General features: G+C 49.0%; 1 long non-coding RNA gene across 2 annotated transcripts; it reads right to left on the bottom strand.

Annotated features, from left to right (window-relative positions):
• Positions 1-5178: 5178 nt before the first annotated feature.
• Positions 5179-13424, bottom strand: LOC135366565 (uncharacterized). Of its 2 annotated transcripts, none has more exons than XR_010414220.1 (3): positions 13073-13424; positions 10487-10640; positions 5179-5692 (listed from the first exon to the last, which is right to left on the bottom strand). It is a non-coding gene; the product is annotated as an uncharacterized LOC135366565 (long non-coding RNA). The 2 variants fall into 2 exon arrangements; XR_010414221.1 differs by lacking the exon at positions 5179-5692 and adding an exon at positions 7070-7874.
• Positions 13425-14735: the final 1311 nt, after the last annotated feature.

Here is a 14735-nt window from a genome sequence, read left to right as displayed (position 1 = left end):
TTTAGACCACCTGGGGTTCTTTTGATGTGCGCCGGAAATCTCCGACAGACGGTGCTGGAAGCAATGTTTACCCTCCCCCACATTGCTACCGCCCTCGGCCGAGATCGAACCCGCGATCTTGAGCTTGGCAAGCCAGCACGAGGTCCCCACGACGGAGACTCGATGTCCTATCACACCAAGCGAGACGGAGACAAGTCATTTCCTAATTTCCTCATTGCCTACATATCCAATGTACCTTGGTGGCGATTTCCATAGCAAACTTTTGAATGAAAGTATATCATCCGGGGAGTTTCAACTAACATCTGTTATCATGATGTGGCTTTTTTCAATGTTCTGCGCGATCCTACAAGGGTTACGTAGAGTATAGTTGCTCAATGTTGGATTGGATCTTTTTACTGCAACAACAACAACAGCATAGATGAATGGGTGATGATGATGATGTGGGATGTTTCCCTGTTTTTACTGCAAACAGTCATAAGAAGTACTGAAAACTCAAAGGCAGTACTATACAGAGCAAAACACGAACCCGTACCCTGTCCTGTGGGCGTCGTATTAGAAAATCGGCATATCGAACGTGTCAATTTTGTTAGTCTTTGGTGTTGGTTTCAGCCAATTTATTTTGGGATGTGTACGTGGATATCACCTACGGCAAAGTGAGAAAACGATGTGGCGTCATTGTGAGGTATCGTTATATACTTCCGAAATCAGTAAAATTTTTATTCTTACCAATCAATAGTAAACTCTATTCTCTGCTACGGCAACCTAATGCTCTCCTACCACATAAGGGAATTTACAGAGTGAACTGAGCAACATTTCCATCGCGTCGAAACATGAAAGATGTCGTTTCTTGCGCTTCAGACTCTCAGACTGATAGTAATCCGAAATTTCATCCATATGCATTCTAAACGGTACCATCTTGTAGAAAAAAAAAGGAAGAAACCAAGCAAATTCTCAACCCATGTATTTCCTACAACACGAAAACCGCCATATTTTCCTCTGTCTGGTCATGCTGGGTCCCTCACTGCTGGGTGATGTTGGTCAGTTGCTTCTGGTCAGTTGCTTGTCCGCTGGATGTACTATATGTGCTACTATATGCGCTGGATATGCTATACCGCTTGCGTTCTGCAGCGGCGCTACCAGCCTTGCACCCCTATCTGCAAACGGCATACGCACTAGTTAATGTTATTCATAGCCCAATCTCGCAAAGAACGCTACATACACTGTATATAAGGTCAGTTGAGCGCTATGTGATGACTGAAATTGAGGGGTGATCTTCACATAGTTCCCCCCCCCGCCCCCCGGATGCGCGCATGATCACATCGGTTAGCTGCTTCTGTTTGAGGAGAACTCGTAACGCTCAGTTCGGAGCTCGACCCTCGGCGGAGCAAGAACCAACACGAAGCCGTATATTTTAATCGGTCGCCTAGTCACCGTATCAATGTTGCCCTGTCTTATCGCTCGTTTTCGTCGTCAACCGTCGTCCTGGGTGTTGCATCTGAGTGTGCAGTAGGATAATGGGTAATGTCTAAATAGTTCACCATTAGGACCTCGTGGTGATAGTGATAACAGGGGAATGAACGTGTAGTATATTTCTATTGTTGGGAAAAACTCACGTGACCTCTGACGTCGGGCCAATCGTTGGGCCTCGGTAGAGAAGTTTTTTGCTTTCTTTTATTTTGTCTCCCTGGGTGACGGGTGACGTAAAGCGACGCTACCCAGGCGTTCTTTTTCCCTTTCCCCTCTGTTCACTCCCCCGCTTTGGCGGTTCTGCATTTTCGTTCGCATCCAGTGAAATAAATAAAACGCGGAAGCGTTTGCTCTTTCTGTTGGACAAGGTGCTTTATTTTTCGGGATTGGTATTTCCAAATCATACATATGCAGTCTTCTGTATCTGCGCGAAACACAAACTTCACATGAACATTGTTTCTGAAGTTCGAGTAATATATGCCGAAGCAACTTCGCCTTCACTGTTAGCTGATATGTCTCACGTGGAAGATTTCACAGTAGATCAGTAAATTCACTGCACAGGCACACACATTCACAAATCCAGCATGACAGAAAACATGTCCATATTCCTTTGCTGCTTGTGTAGTGGCACATGTCAAGGCTGACTCGTCACAAAGGAACCTGTGCTGCTGCTAAACCAAAAGATGATGTTCCAACCACTGAGAGTGGCATATCCATTCTATTGCGTCCATGCAGATGCTTTTCTGAAGCAGATATGAGTTTAGCAGTACCTAGTTGATACCTGAGCAAGAAAGGCCAGAACAGGGATCAGAAAACGTGAAAACCAAAAATTCTACCGGCCGAAATGTTGCGTATATGCCACAGGTGCTGTGGTATGCTATGTTACTCTAAGCGGCAGAATGGAATAGGAACTGACTTACCTGCCATCGAGTGGAAAAACACAGGTGCTTCTTGAATCGTTGTCGCGCCAAGCAAGCGAAGCACTCCTGCCTTCACTTATCTATCACTGAATTTACTTGCAGAAGCATCCAAGAGGATTCGACTTTTGCAGAGTCGGTATCGACGGGCACTAAAAACCATCCAAAACGGCACCGGCAAAGATGCTTTGCGTGCGTCCCTGCTGCACCATATATTTCGAAACTTTACGGCGACCTGCTCCGGCCGCTCCGGCACCCCAGACACGGCGGTGCCGGCTTTCCCGCGCCACGAAAAGGTTATGGTTATAATTTCAAACCGACCAATGAGCGCTCGCATACCAGAGGAGCGGCCGCAGGAGCCAATGGGATGCTCTCGGTAGAGAACTCGTGCTTCGACGTAAAAATTTTGACGTTTCATGACGTTTGATGACGCGAAAGGCTCGCAGCGCCTCACTTTAGTCCGCAAAGGAACTCGCGAGTTTCATCCTCTTGGTGATAATTACCAATGGCTGACTAGGATTGGACTGTATCCCAAGCTTGGAGGAAGGAAAACTAAGGAGGGAGCACGACCGTTTCTTTCCGAATCACAAAAGTGTAGTGGAAGTGACGCATCATGAGGACGTCATATTGATCAGGTGACTGAGGCAGCCAATCTGCGGTGAGACTTCGCCACAACTGGGACAAACAAACTGGGGCAGCTGCCGGCGTGGATGGCGTTTTGTGGCGCCCGGCGAGATGCTAGAGAGCTGGGAGAGGAGAATTGTTTGTCCCAGTTGCTTCTCCTCACCCAAACTTCCGGAATCGTGCAAAATGACGTCACACTCCCTCCTTATTTTCCTTCCTCCATGATCCCAAGTAACATTTCACATTTACTAACTTGGTCGGGGGGGGGGGGGGGGATATGTTTAATCCAAAGTAAAAAAGAGAAGGGAAAAGTTAACCACGGTGTGGGCTTGCCATTCCCTAAAGCTTTCAGGCAAACAAAAGAAAACACAAACAGCTGGGAAAATTACGAAAAATTTCAGAAGAAACAGCTCCGTCACTAATCGTTGCGCATAGGACGCATCACAGAATGCCCAGGAGTTTAAATTCCTGAAGGAATCGTGTCAGCGCAAATGTGACTTCAGCGTGCTGCGTAGGGCCAAGTAGCACCGCGAGGGAAAGCTCTCGGTAGCCTAGCCGTACGCTGTGGCCGGAAGCCAGGAGCTGGTTGTATCTGGCGATTACAAGCGTGCGGAGATCGCAAATAGCACTGCACCGGTACGATGTCAAGGTCTCCAATGCTGACTTGCTGTCCGTGAAGATGGACAACGAGTCGGCCTGTGAACCGGATATGGCGTTGAGCGCTTCATAGATGGCTGTCAGTCCCGGGTCAGTGGATGAAGTTTCATGCGGCAGCTTCAAAGCCTGCGCAGTGTCGCTGTGAGGCATGAAGAAAGCTGCAGACGACGCGCCATACACAACCGCGCCATCCGTGAAAATTGCTTTACGCTGACCGTGGACCGAGGTCAAATGGTCAAGAGCAAACTGGCGCGCAGCGAGGACAGGAGTGTCGTTTATGCGGGACATGTATGTCGGGAATACGCAGGTCAGTCGGGGGCAGCACGAGGGTCCACAAAGGTGGAGCCTATAGCAGGCGCGACGGAGGGGGCGGAAGAGACTGTGCCAGTCTGCAAACAGCAGCCCCGTAAGCTGAGTTTTCATACAGTTGGTGAATGTCCCGTAGGTAGTGGGCAGCATGTCGTGTGCGGTACCGCGCACAAGAGCGCAGGGTCTCCATGTCGCGTAGGACGTGGACTGGCGTCTCCTTCGCCTCAGCCAAGACCAGGAAGGTGTCGGCTTCTACGTTGCACCCCCTATCTGCAAACGGCATACGCACTTGTTAATGTTACTCATAGCCCGATCTCGCAAAGCACGCTACATACACTGTAAGGTCAGTTGAGCGCTATGTGATGACTGAAATTGAGGGGTGGTCTGCACATAGGTCTTCCCCCCCCCCCCCGCCCCCCGGATGCGCGCATGATCACATCGTTTAGCTTCTTCTGTTTGAGGAGAACTCGTAACGCTCAGTTCGGAGCTCGACCCTCGGCGGAGCCAGAACCAACACGAAGCCGTATATTTTTAATCGGTCTCCTAGTCACCGTATCAATGTTGCCCTGTCTTATCGCTCGTTTTCGTCGTCAACCGTCGTCCTGGGTGTTGCATCTGAGTGTGCAGTAGGATAATGGGTAATGTCTGAATAGTTCACCATTATGACCTCGTGGTGATAGTGATAATTACCAATGGCTGACTAGGATTGGACTGTATACCAAGTAACATTTCACATTTACTAACCTGGTCGGGGGGGGGGGGATATGTTTATTCCAAAGTAAAAAAGAGAAGAGAAAAGTTAGCCACGGTGTGGGCTTGCCATTCCCTAGAGCTTTCAAGCAAACAAAAGAAAACACAAACAGCTGGGAAAATTACGAGAAAATTCAGAAGAAACAGCTCCGTCACTAATCGTTGCGCATAGGACGCATCAGAGAATGCCCAGGAGTTTAGTTTCCCGAAGGAATCGTGTCATCGCAGACGTGACTTCAGCGTGCTGCATAGGGCCAAGTAGCACCGCGAGGGAAAGCTCTCGGTAGCCTAGCCGTACGCTGTGGCCGGAAGCCAGGAGCTCGTTGTATCTGGCCATTACAAGCGTGCGGAGATCGCAAATAGCACTGCACCGGTACGATGCCAAAGGTCTCCAATGCTGACTTGCTGTCCGTGAAGATGGACAACGAGTCAGCCTGTGAACCGGATATGGCGTTGAGCGCTTCATAGATGGCTGTCAGTCCCGAGTCAGTGGATTAAGTTTCATGCGGCAGCTTGAAAGCCTGCGCAGTGTCGCTGTGAGGCATGAAGAAAGCTGCAGACGACGCGCCATACACAGCCGAGCCATCCGTGAAAATTGCTTTACGCTGAACGTGGACCGAGTTCAAATGGTCAAGAGCAAGCTGGCGCGGCGAGGACAGGAGTGTCGTTTTTGCGGGACATGTTGGGAATATGCAGGTTCGTCGGAGGAAGCACGAGGGTTCAAAAAGGTGGAGCGTATAGCAGGCGCGACGGAGGGGGCGGAAGAGACTGTGCCAGTCTGCAAACAGCAGCCCCGACAGCTGAGTTTTCATACAGTAGGTGAATGTCCCGTAGGTTGTGGGCAGCATGTCGTGTGCGGTACCGCGCACAAGAGCACAGGGTCTCCATGTCGCGTAGGACGTGGGCTGGCCTCTCCTTCGCCTCAGCCAAGACCAAGAAGGTGTCGGCTTCTACGTTGCACCCCCTATCTGCAAACGGCATACGCACTTGTTAATGTTACTTATAGCCCAATCTCGCAAAGCACGCTACATACACTGTACACGGTCAGTTGAGCGCTATGTGATGACTGAAACTGAGGGGTGGTCTGCACATAGGTCCACCCCACCCCCCCACCGCCCCGGATGCGCGCATGATCACATCGTTTAGCTTCTTCCGTATGAGGAGAACCCGTAACGCTCAGTTCGGAGCTCGACCCTCAGCGGACACAGAACAAACACGAAACCGTATACTGTAGAAGTGGTTTTTTTCGCGCGGAATTATTTTTCGCGTTTTTCGCGCACACCTCCAAAATCGCGAATTTAAGTTCCCGCGAATAACTCTGGCCATATGAGGGCGAAAATCGTTAGGCGTTCGACGCTATACCGCGACTACCTGATACTTTCTACTCCATGTAGCATAGGCAGTTTAAGCAAGCGCAGAAGATTGTTTTATCCCATCAGGCTGGATGAAAAGAAATGAAAATTCATCACGCTTTTGTTACTCCTATAAACGGTCAGCACTATACATGCAATATACCACTATACCACGAAGCCAGAACATGCCTTTCCCCGCATTCTCAAAACCAGCTTGAATGATAGTACCACATTTCAACCGAACTGGTCAGTGCCCCGAGTGATAATTAATAAGAACTGCTAAAATAAAATGGCTAACTTGCACACGGCCAGTACTATGGCCTCCTACAGGGTCCCTAAAGGCCATTTGACAGGACCTTTCCTCCTATCTCTGTGAGGAGAAGAAAGGAATAGACCTAGAATGCCGCAATCCACGTGAACAACGGATGTGATAGTACGTGTCGAAATATGCCCGAGTATTGACGGTGGCACGATATGCAAGAGCAAAGCACTCCCGGAAACCTGTGTCGCGAATTTAGGTTCTCGCGAATCAATCCTCAAAGCAGCTCTGCTCGAAAACGCGAAAATATTTTCCGCGCGGAAAAAAAAACACTTCTACAGTATTGCAATCGGTCGCCTAGTCACCGTATCAATATTGTCCTGTCTTATCGCTCGTTTTCGTAGTCAACCCTCGTCCTTTGTGTTGCATCTGAGTGTGCAGTAGGACGCTCCGGGCGATATCTGAATAGTTCACCATTATGACCTCGTGGTGATAGAGGTAATTACCCATGGATGACTAGGATTGGACTGTATACCAAGTAAGATTTCACATTTACTAACTTGGTCGGGGGGGGGGGGGATATGTTTATTCCAAAGTAAAACAGAGAATGGAAAGGTTAGCCACAGTGTGGGCTTGCTATTCCCTAGAGCTTTCAAGCAAACAAAAGAAAATACAAACAGCTGGGAAAATTACGAGAAAATTCAGAAGAAACAGCTCCGTCCCTAATCGTTGCGCATAGGACGCATCAGAGAATGCCCGGAGTTTAGTTTCCCGAAGGAATCGTGTCATCGCAGACGTGACTTCAGCGTGCTGCATAGGGCCAAGTAGCACCGCGAGGGAAAGCTCTCGGTAGCCTAGCCGTACGCTGTGGCCGGAAGCCAGGAGCTCGTTGTATCTGGCCATTACAAGCGTGCGGAGATCGCAAATAGCACTGCACCGGTACGATGCCAAGGTCTCCAATGCTGACTTGCTGTCCGTGAAGATGGACCACGAGTCGGCCTGTGAATCGGATATGGCGTTGAACGCTTCATAGATGGCTGTCAGTCCCGGGTCAGTGGATGAAGTTTCATGCGGCAGCTTGAAAGCCTGCGCAGTGTCGCTGTGAGGCATGAAGAAAGCTGCAGACGACGCGCCATAAACAACCGAGCCATCCGTGAAAATTGCTTTACGCTGACCGTGGACCGAGTTCAAATGGTCAAGAGCAAACTGGCGCGCAGCGAGGACAGGAGTGTCGTTTATGCGGGACATGTATGTCGGCAATATGCAGGTCCGTCGGGGTCAGCACGAGGGTCCACAAAGGTGGAGCGTATAGCAGACGCGATGGAGGGGGCGGAAGAGACTCTGCCAGTCTGCAAACAGCAGCCCCGAAAGCTGAGTTTTCATACAGTAGGTGAATGTCCCGTAGGTAGTGCGAAGCATGTCGTGTGCGGTACCGCGCACAAGAGCGCAGGGTCTCCATGTCGCGTAGGACGTGGGTTGGCGTCTCCTTCACCTCAGCCAAGACCAGGAAGGTGTCGGCTTCTACGTTGCACCCCCTATCTGCAAACGGCATACGCACTTGTTAATGTTACTCATAGCCCGATCTCGCAAAGCACGCTACATACACTGTATATAAGGTCAGTTGAGCGCTATGTGATGACTGAAATTGAGGGGTAATCTTCACATAGTTCCCCCCCCCGCCCCCCGGATGCGCGCATGATCACATCGGTTAGCTTCTTCTGTTTGAGGAGAACTCGTAACGCTCAGTTCGGAGCTCGACCCTCGGCGGACATAGAACCAACACGAAGCCGTATATTGTAATCGGTCGCCTAGTCACCGTATCAATGTTGCCCTGTCTTATCGCTCGTTTTCGTCGTCAACCGTCGTCCTGGGTGTTGCATCTGAGTGTGCAGTAGGATAATGGGTAATGTCTGAATAGTTCACCATTATGACCTCGTGGTGATAGTGATAACAGGGGAATGAACGTGTAGTATATTTCTATTGTCGGGAAAAACTCACGTGACCTCTGACGTCGGGCCAATCGTTGGGCCTCGGTAGAGAAGTTTTTTGCTTTCTTTTATTTTGTCTCCCTGGGTGACGGGTGACGTAAAGCGACGCTACCCAGGCGTTCTTTTTCCCTTTCCCCTCTGTTCTCTCCCCCGCTTTGGCGGTTCTGCATTTTCGTTCGCATCCAGTGAAATAAATAAAACGCGGAAGCGTTTGCTCTTTCTGTTGCACAAGGTGCTTTATTTTTCGGGATTGGTATTTCCAAATCATACATATGCAGTCTTCTGTATCTGCGCGAAACACAAACTTCACATGAACATTGTTTCTGAAGTTCGAGTAATATATGCCGAAGCAACTTCGCCTTCACTGTTAGCTGATATGTCCCATGTGGAAGATTTCACAGTAGATCAGTAAATTCACTGCACAGGCACACACATTCACAAATCCAGCATGACAGAAAACATGTCCATATTCCTTTGCTGCTTGTGTAGTGGCACATGTCAAGGCTGACCCGTCACAAAGGAACCTGTGCTGCTGCTAAGCCAAAAGATGATGTTCCAACCACTCAGGGTGGCATATCCATTCTATTGCGTCCATGCAGATGCTTTTCTGAAGCAGATATGAGTTTAGCAGTACCTAGTTGATACCTGAGCAAGAAAGGCCAGAACAGGGATCAGAAAACGTGAAAACTAAAAATTCTACCGGCCGAAATGTTGCGTATATGCCACAGGTGCGGTGGTATGCTATGTTACTCTAAGCGGCACAATGGAATAGGAACTGACTTACCTGCCATCGGGTGGAAAAACACAGATGCTTCTTGAATCGTTGTCGCGCCAAGCAAGCGAAGCAGTCCTGCCTTCCACTTATCTATCACTGAATTTACTTGCAGAAGTATCCAAGAGGATTCGACTTTTGCAGAGTCGGTATCGACGGGCACTAAAAACCATCCAAAGCGGCACCGGCAAAGATGCTTTGCGTGCGTCCCTGCTGCACCATATATTTCGAAACTTTACGGCGACCTGCTCCGGCCGCTCCGGCACCCCAGACACGGCGGTGCCGGCTTTCCCGCGCCACGAAAAGGTTATGGTTATAATTTCAAACCGACCAATGAGCGCTCGCATACCAGAGGAGCGGCCGCAGGAGCCAATGGGATGCTCCCGGTAGAGAACTCGTGCTTCGACGTAAAAATTTTGACGTTTCATGATGTTTGATGACGCGAAAGGCTCGCAGCGCCTCACTTTAGTCCGCAAAGGAACTCGCGAGTTTCATCCCCTTGGTGATAATTACCAATGGCTGACTAGGATTGGACTGTATACCAAGTAACATTTCACATTTACTAACTTGGTCGGAGGGGGGGGGGATATGTTTAATCCAAAGTAAAAAAGAGAAGGGAAAAGTTAGCCACGGTGTGGGCTTGCCATTCCCTAAAGCTTTCAAGCAAACAAAAGAAAACACAAACAGCTGGGAAAATTACGAAAAATTTCAGAAGAAACAGCTCCGTCACTAATCGTTGCGCATAGCACGCATCACAGAATGCCCAGGAGTTTAAATTCCCGAAGGAATCGTGTCAGCGCAAATGTGACTTCAGCGTGCTGCGTAGGGCCAAGTAGCACCGCGAGGGAAAGCTCTCGGTAGCCTAGCCGTACGCTGTGGCCGGAAGCCAGAGCTCGTTGTATCTGGCGATTACAAGCGTGCGGAGATCGCAAATAGCACTGCACCGGTACGATGCCAAGGTCTCCAATGCTGACTTGCTGTCCGTGAAGATGGACCACGGGTCGACCTGTAAATCGGATATGGCGTTGAGCGCTTCATAGATGGCTGTCAGTCCCGGGTCAGTGGATGAAGTTTCATGCGGCAGCTTGAAAGCCTGCGCAGTGTCGCTGTGAGGCATGAAGAAAGCTGCACACGACGCGCCATACACAACCGAGCCTCCGTGAAAATTGCTTTACGCTGACCGTGGACCGAGTTCAAATGGTCAAGAGCAAACTGGCGCGCAGCGAGGACAGGAGTGTCGTTTATGCGGGACATGTATGTCGGGAATGCGCAGGTCCGTCGGAGGCAGCTCGAGGGTCCACAAAGGTGGAGCGTATAGCAGACGCGACGGAGGGGGCGGAAGAGACTCTGCCAGTCTGCAAACAGCAGCCCCGAAAGCTGAGTTTTCATACCGTAGGTGAATGTCCCGTAGGTAGTGGGCAGCATGTCGTGTGCGGTACCGGGCACAAGAGCGCAGGGTCTCCATGTCGCGTAGGACGTGGGCTGGCGTCTCCTTCGCCTCAGCCAAGACCAGGAAGGTGTCGGCTTCTACGTTGCACCCCCTATCTGCAAACGGCATACGCACTTGTTAATGTTACTCATAGCCCGATCTCGCAAAGCACGTTACATACGCTGTATATAAGGTCAGTTGAGCGCTATGTAATGACTGAAATTGAGGGGTGGTCTGCACATAGGTCCCCCGAAGTACGTTGGACTGACTTTCCTGTATGCCTGTTAGGGCAGACATTACGTCGTCCTGAGATCTGAGAATTGGGGGGCCAGGGTTAAGTTCAATGTCTCCTGACAAGAGCGAGAAATCTACTGACAAAAGTACGTAGCGCGCAATGCAAGCAAACATAGCGCCTCTGAAAGCCTGGGCACGGCACCGCCACAAGATAAATATCATTGCTGCGAAACGAAGAGGTATCACCGAGTACCATATTAGGCTGTTCTAATTGCATATTTACTCCTAACTACACGCGTTGCATCTGCAATCCTGATTGCTTATCTGTTGCATATAGCATGTTCTTTGATATGGGTAATTATTGTATTGTTTTTAACTGCGGTACTACTGTAGGCATCCTTCAATTGTGGTAAGCGTGAATTGGTAAATTCTGTCTTGACCGTTTTTTCCTTTTTTTTGAATTTGTATAAGTGTTACATGTCTTGTCCAGATGCCCTGATTGAGGGGGCCGAGACGTTTCTCAAGCTTCCAGCTTTTTGTCTCGGCCCCCCCTATCGTTCTAATGGTAAAATGGTAATTTAAAAAAAATTTGAGCGATACAGGTCTCATGAAGAGCTTGTCAACTCAAGTCGTGCTGTCTCATTCTTCAGAGCCCCACTGCCGCCTTCAACGCGTTAACCTCATGTGTTTTTTCTTTTCTTTTTTTGCCATCTTTGTCTTTAACCTATCTCATCCGTCTTTCACCGTTTGTTAGTTTATCCTTTCTTTCCTAACACTTTTCTTTTCTTTCGTATTTGTTTGATTCTTCTTTCATTTCTTTTCTTTTTTTTCTTTGTGGAATAGCAAACCGGCTTCCCGTTTGGCTGACCTTTCCCTTTTTTTTTTCGTTTGACAGAGTGTCCACCATAACTATAAAAGCAATTTTCAAAAATAGAAAAACACTTTTCCCAGTTTTAACCAATGGCGATGCACTCCACGTCTAAATGCCCGCCTTAAGAGGGCACAGGCAAGCTTGTGTGGCGATGGATTAATTAACTTTCGCTAATAGAGCGCGCTTCTACTTGAGCGTTCAAAAATGACCACCAGATCGCCTCATTTCCAGGCCCTCCCCTCGTGCTATAACTGTCTCGATTTTTGTTCTGAAAACGGCAATGGTCATTCATAAATTGCAACGCGCGACCTAAAACAAGATAGTGTACCCCTATAGCAAGTCACAACGGCAACACCTCGTCTATGTTGCCATGTCGCGAGTGACTACCCTCCAGGTACCATGAATGGTACCATGATGTTACACGTAAGGTATATTACTGCGCAGTGTGGCGACATGTTGAACATGCCGCAGGGTAGGACTGCGGATAATTGGGACCACCTGAGGTTCTTTTGATGTGCGCCGGAAATATCCGACAGACGGTGCTGGAAGCAATGTTTACCCTCCCCCACATTGCTACCGCCCTCGGCCGAGATCGAACCCGCGATCTTGAGCTTGGCAAGCCAGCACGAGGTCCCCACGACGGAGACTCGATGTCCTATCACACCAAGCGAGACGGAGACAAGTCATTTCCTAATTTCATCATTGCCTACATATCCAATGTACCTTGGTGGCGATTTCCATAGCAAACTTTTGAATGAAAGTATATCATCCGGGGAGTTTCAACTAACATCTGTTATCATGATGTGGCTTTATTCAATGTTCTGCGCGATCCTACAAGGGTTACGTAGAGTATAGTTGCTCAATGTTGGATTGGATCTTTTTACTGCAACAACAACAACAGCATAGATGAATGGGTGATGATGATGATGTGGGATGTTTCCCTGTTTTTACTGCAAACAGTCATAAGAAGCACTGAAAAGTCAAAAGCAGTACTATACAGAGCAAAAAACGAACCCGTACCCTGTCCTGTGGGCGTCGTATTAGAAAATCGGCATATCGAACGTGTGAATTTTGTTTGTCTTTGGTGTTGGTTTCAGCCAATTTATTTTGGGATGTGTACGTGGATATCACTTACGGCAAAGTGACAAAACGATGTGGCATCATTGTGAGGTATCGTTATATACTTCCGAAATCAGTAAAATTATTATTCTTACCAAGCCATAGTAAACTCTATTCTCTGCTACGGCAACCTAATGCTCTGCTACCACATAAGGGAATTTAGAGAGTGAACTGAGCAACATTTCCATCGCGTCGAAACATGAAAGATGTCGTTTCTTGCGCTTCAGACTCTCAGACTGATAGTAGCCCGAAATTTCATCCATATGCATTCTAAACGGTATCATCTTGTCGAAAAAAAAAAGAAGAAACCAAGCAAATTCTCACCCCATGTATTTCCAACAGCACGAAAACCGCCATATTTTCCTCTGTCTGGTCATACTGGGTCCCTCACTGCTGGGTCATGTTGTCGTCATGGAGCCAATGCGCGTCTGGTCAGTTGCTTCTGGTCAATTGCTTGTCCGCTGGATGTACAATATGTGCTACTATATGCGCTGGATGTGCTATACCGCTTGCGTTCTGCAGCGGCGCTACCAGCCTTGCACCCCCCTATCTGCAGACGGCGTACGCATTTGTTAATGTTATTCATAGCCCAATCTCGCAAAGCACGCTACATACACTGTATATAAGGTCAGTTGAGCGCTATGTGATGACTGAAATTGAGGGGTAATCTTCACATAGTTCCCCCCCCCCGCCCCCCGGATGCGCGCATGATCACATCGGTTAGCTTCTTCTGTTTGAGGAGAACTCGTAACGCTCAGTTCGGAGCTCGACTCCCAGCTGGCACAGAACCAACACGACGGCGTATACTGCAGTCGGTCGCCTAGTCACCGTATCAATGTTGCCCTGTCTTATCGCTCGCTTTCGTCGTCAACCGTCGTCTGGCACTACACCGCATCGGTGATTCAGCAGTGTGGCATCTGTTTATTTCTTTTCTAGTTTATTTCTGCAGTGTGGCATCTGAGTGTGCAGTAGGACGCTCCGGAAGATGTCTGAATAGTTCACAATTATGACCTCGTGGTGATAGTGATAATTACCAATGGCTGACTAGGATTGGACTGTATACTAAGTAACATTTCACATTTACTAACTTGGTCGGGGGGGATATGTTTAATCCAAAGTAAAAAAGAGAAGGGAAAATTTAGCCACGCTGTGGGCTTGCCATTCCCTAAAGCTTTCAAGCAAACAAAAGAAAACACAAACAGCTGGGAAAATTACGAAAAAATTGGGAAGAAACAGCTCCGTCACTAATCGTTGCGCATAGGACGCATCAGAGAATGCCCAGGAGTTTAGATTCCCTAAGGAATCCTGTCAGCGCAGACGTGACTTTAGCGTGCTGGGTAGGGCCAAGTAGCACCGCGAGGGAAAGCTCTCGGTAGCCTAGATGAGCAAGGCGGCGCCGGAGACTCGATCGGTGATCTTCGTACCGCTGGCAGGCAATGAGGATGTGTGGCACATCGGCTTCTACGTTGCACGTTCGGCAAAGAGGTGATGGGTGCTGATTCATTTTAAATAGGAGGAGAGGAGTTCGTGCCACATTCAGCCGCAGCCGACGAAGCAATGATTCCTCGATTCGCGGGATGCGGCCAGGCACAGCATATGTCATTAAAGGGTCAATGGATTTAAGGAAGGCATTGGTTCGTATAGCTTCTCGCTGAAAGAGCTGTGTGCGGTTGGCAGTGAAGCGGCGGATTTCCCGCTGGCACATAGAGCGCGCAGGGGGAAAGGCAGTTGGTTGCTCAGCGTCGTGGGCTTGCCGAGCAAGAGCGTCAGCACGATCATTGCCTGAAATTCCGACATGGCTCGGAATCCATTGGAACACCACTTCGTGTCCTATAGTGAGACAAGTTCAGAGTGCAGGGCTATGATCGTGGTGTCGTGTCACTGATGACTGCGGCAGAGTAAGACGCCAGCGCCTCCAGAGCCACTTTATTGTCGGTGAGGATCGACCAGGCCCTGGGCGCACACGAGGAGACATGTCTCAAAGCGG

This window comes from Ornithodoros turicata, chromosome 8, assembly GCF_037126465.1.
Source record: "Ornithodoros turicata isolate Travis chromosome 8, ASM3712646v1, whole genome shotgun sequence".
In the NCBI taxonomy this organism is placed as follows: domain Eukaryota; kingdom Metazoa; phylum Arthropoda; class Arachnida; order Ixodida; family Argasidae; genus Ornithodoros; species Ornithodoros turicata.
The sequence above is the reverse complement of the archived record's forward strand: the minus strand, read 5'-3'. Positions and strand labels throughout refer to the sequence as shown.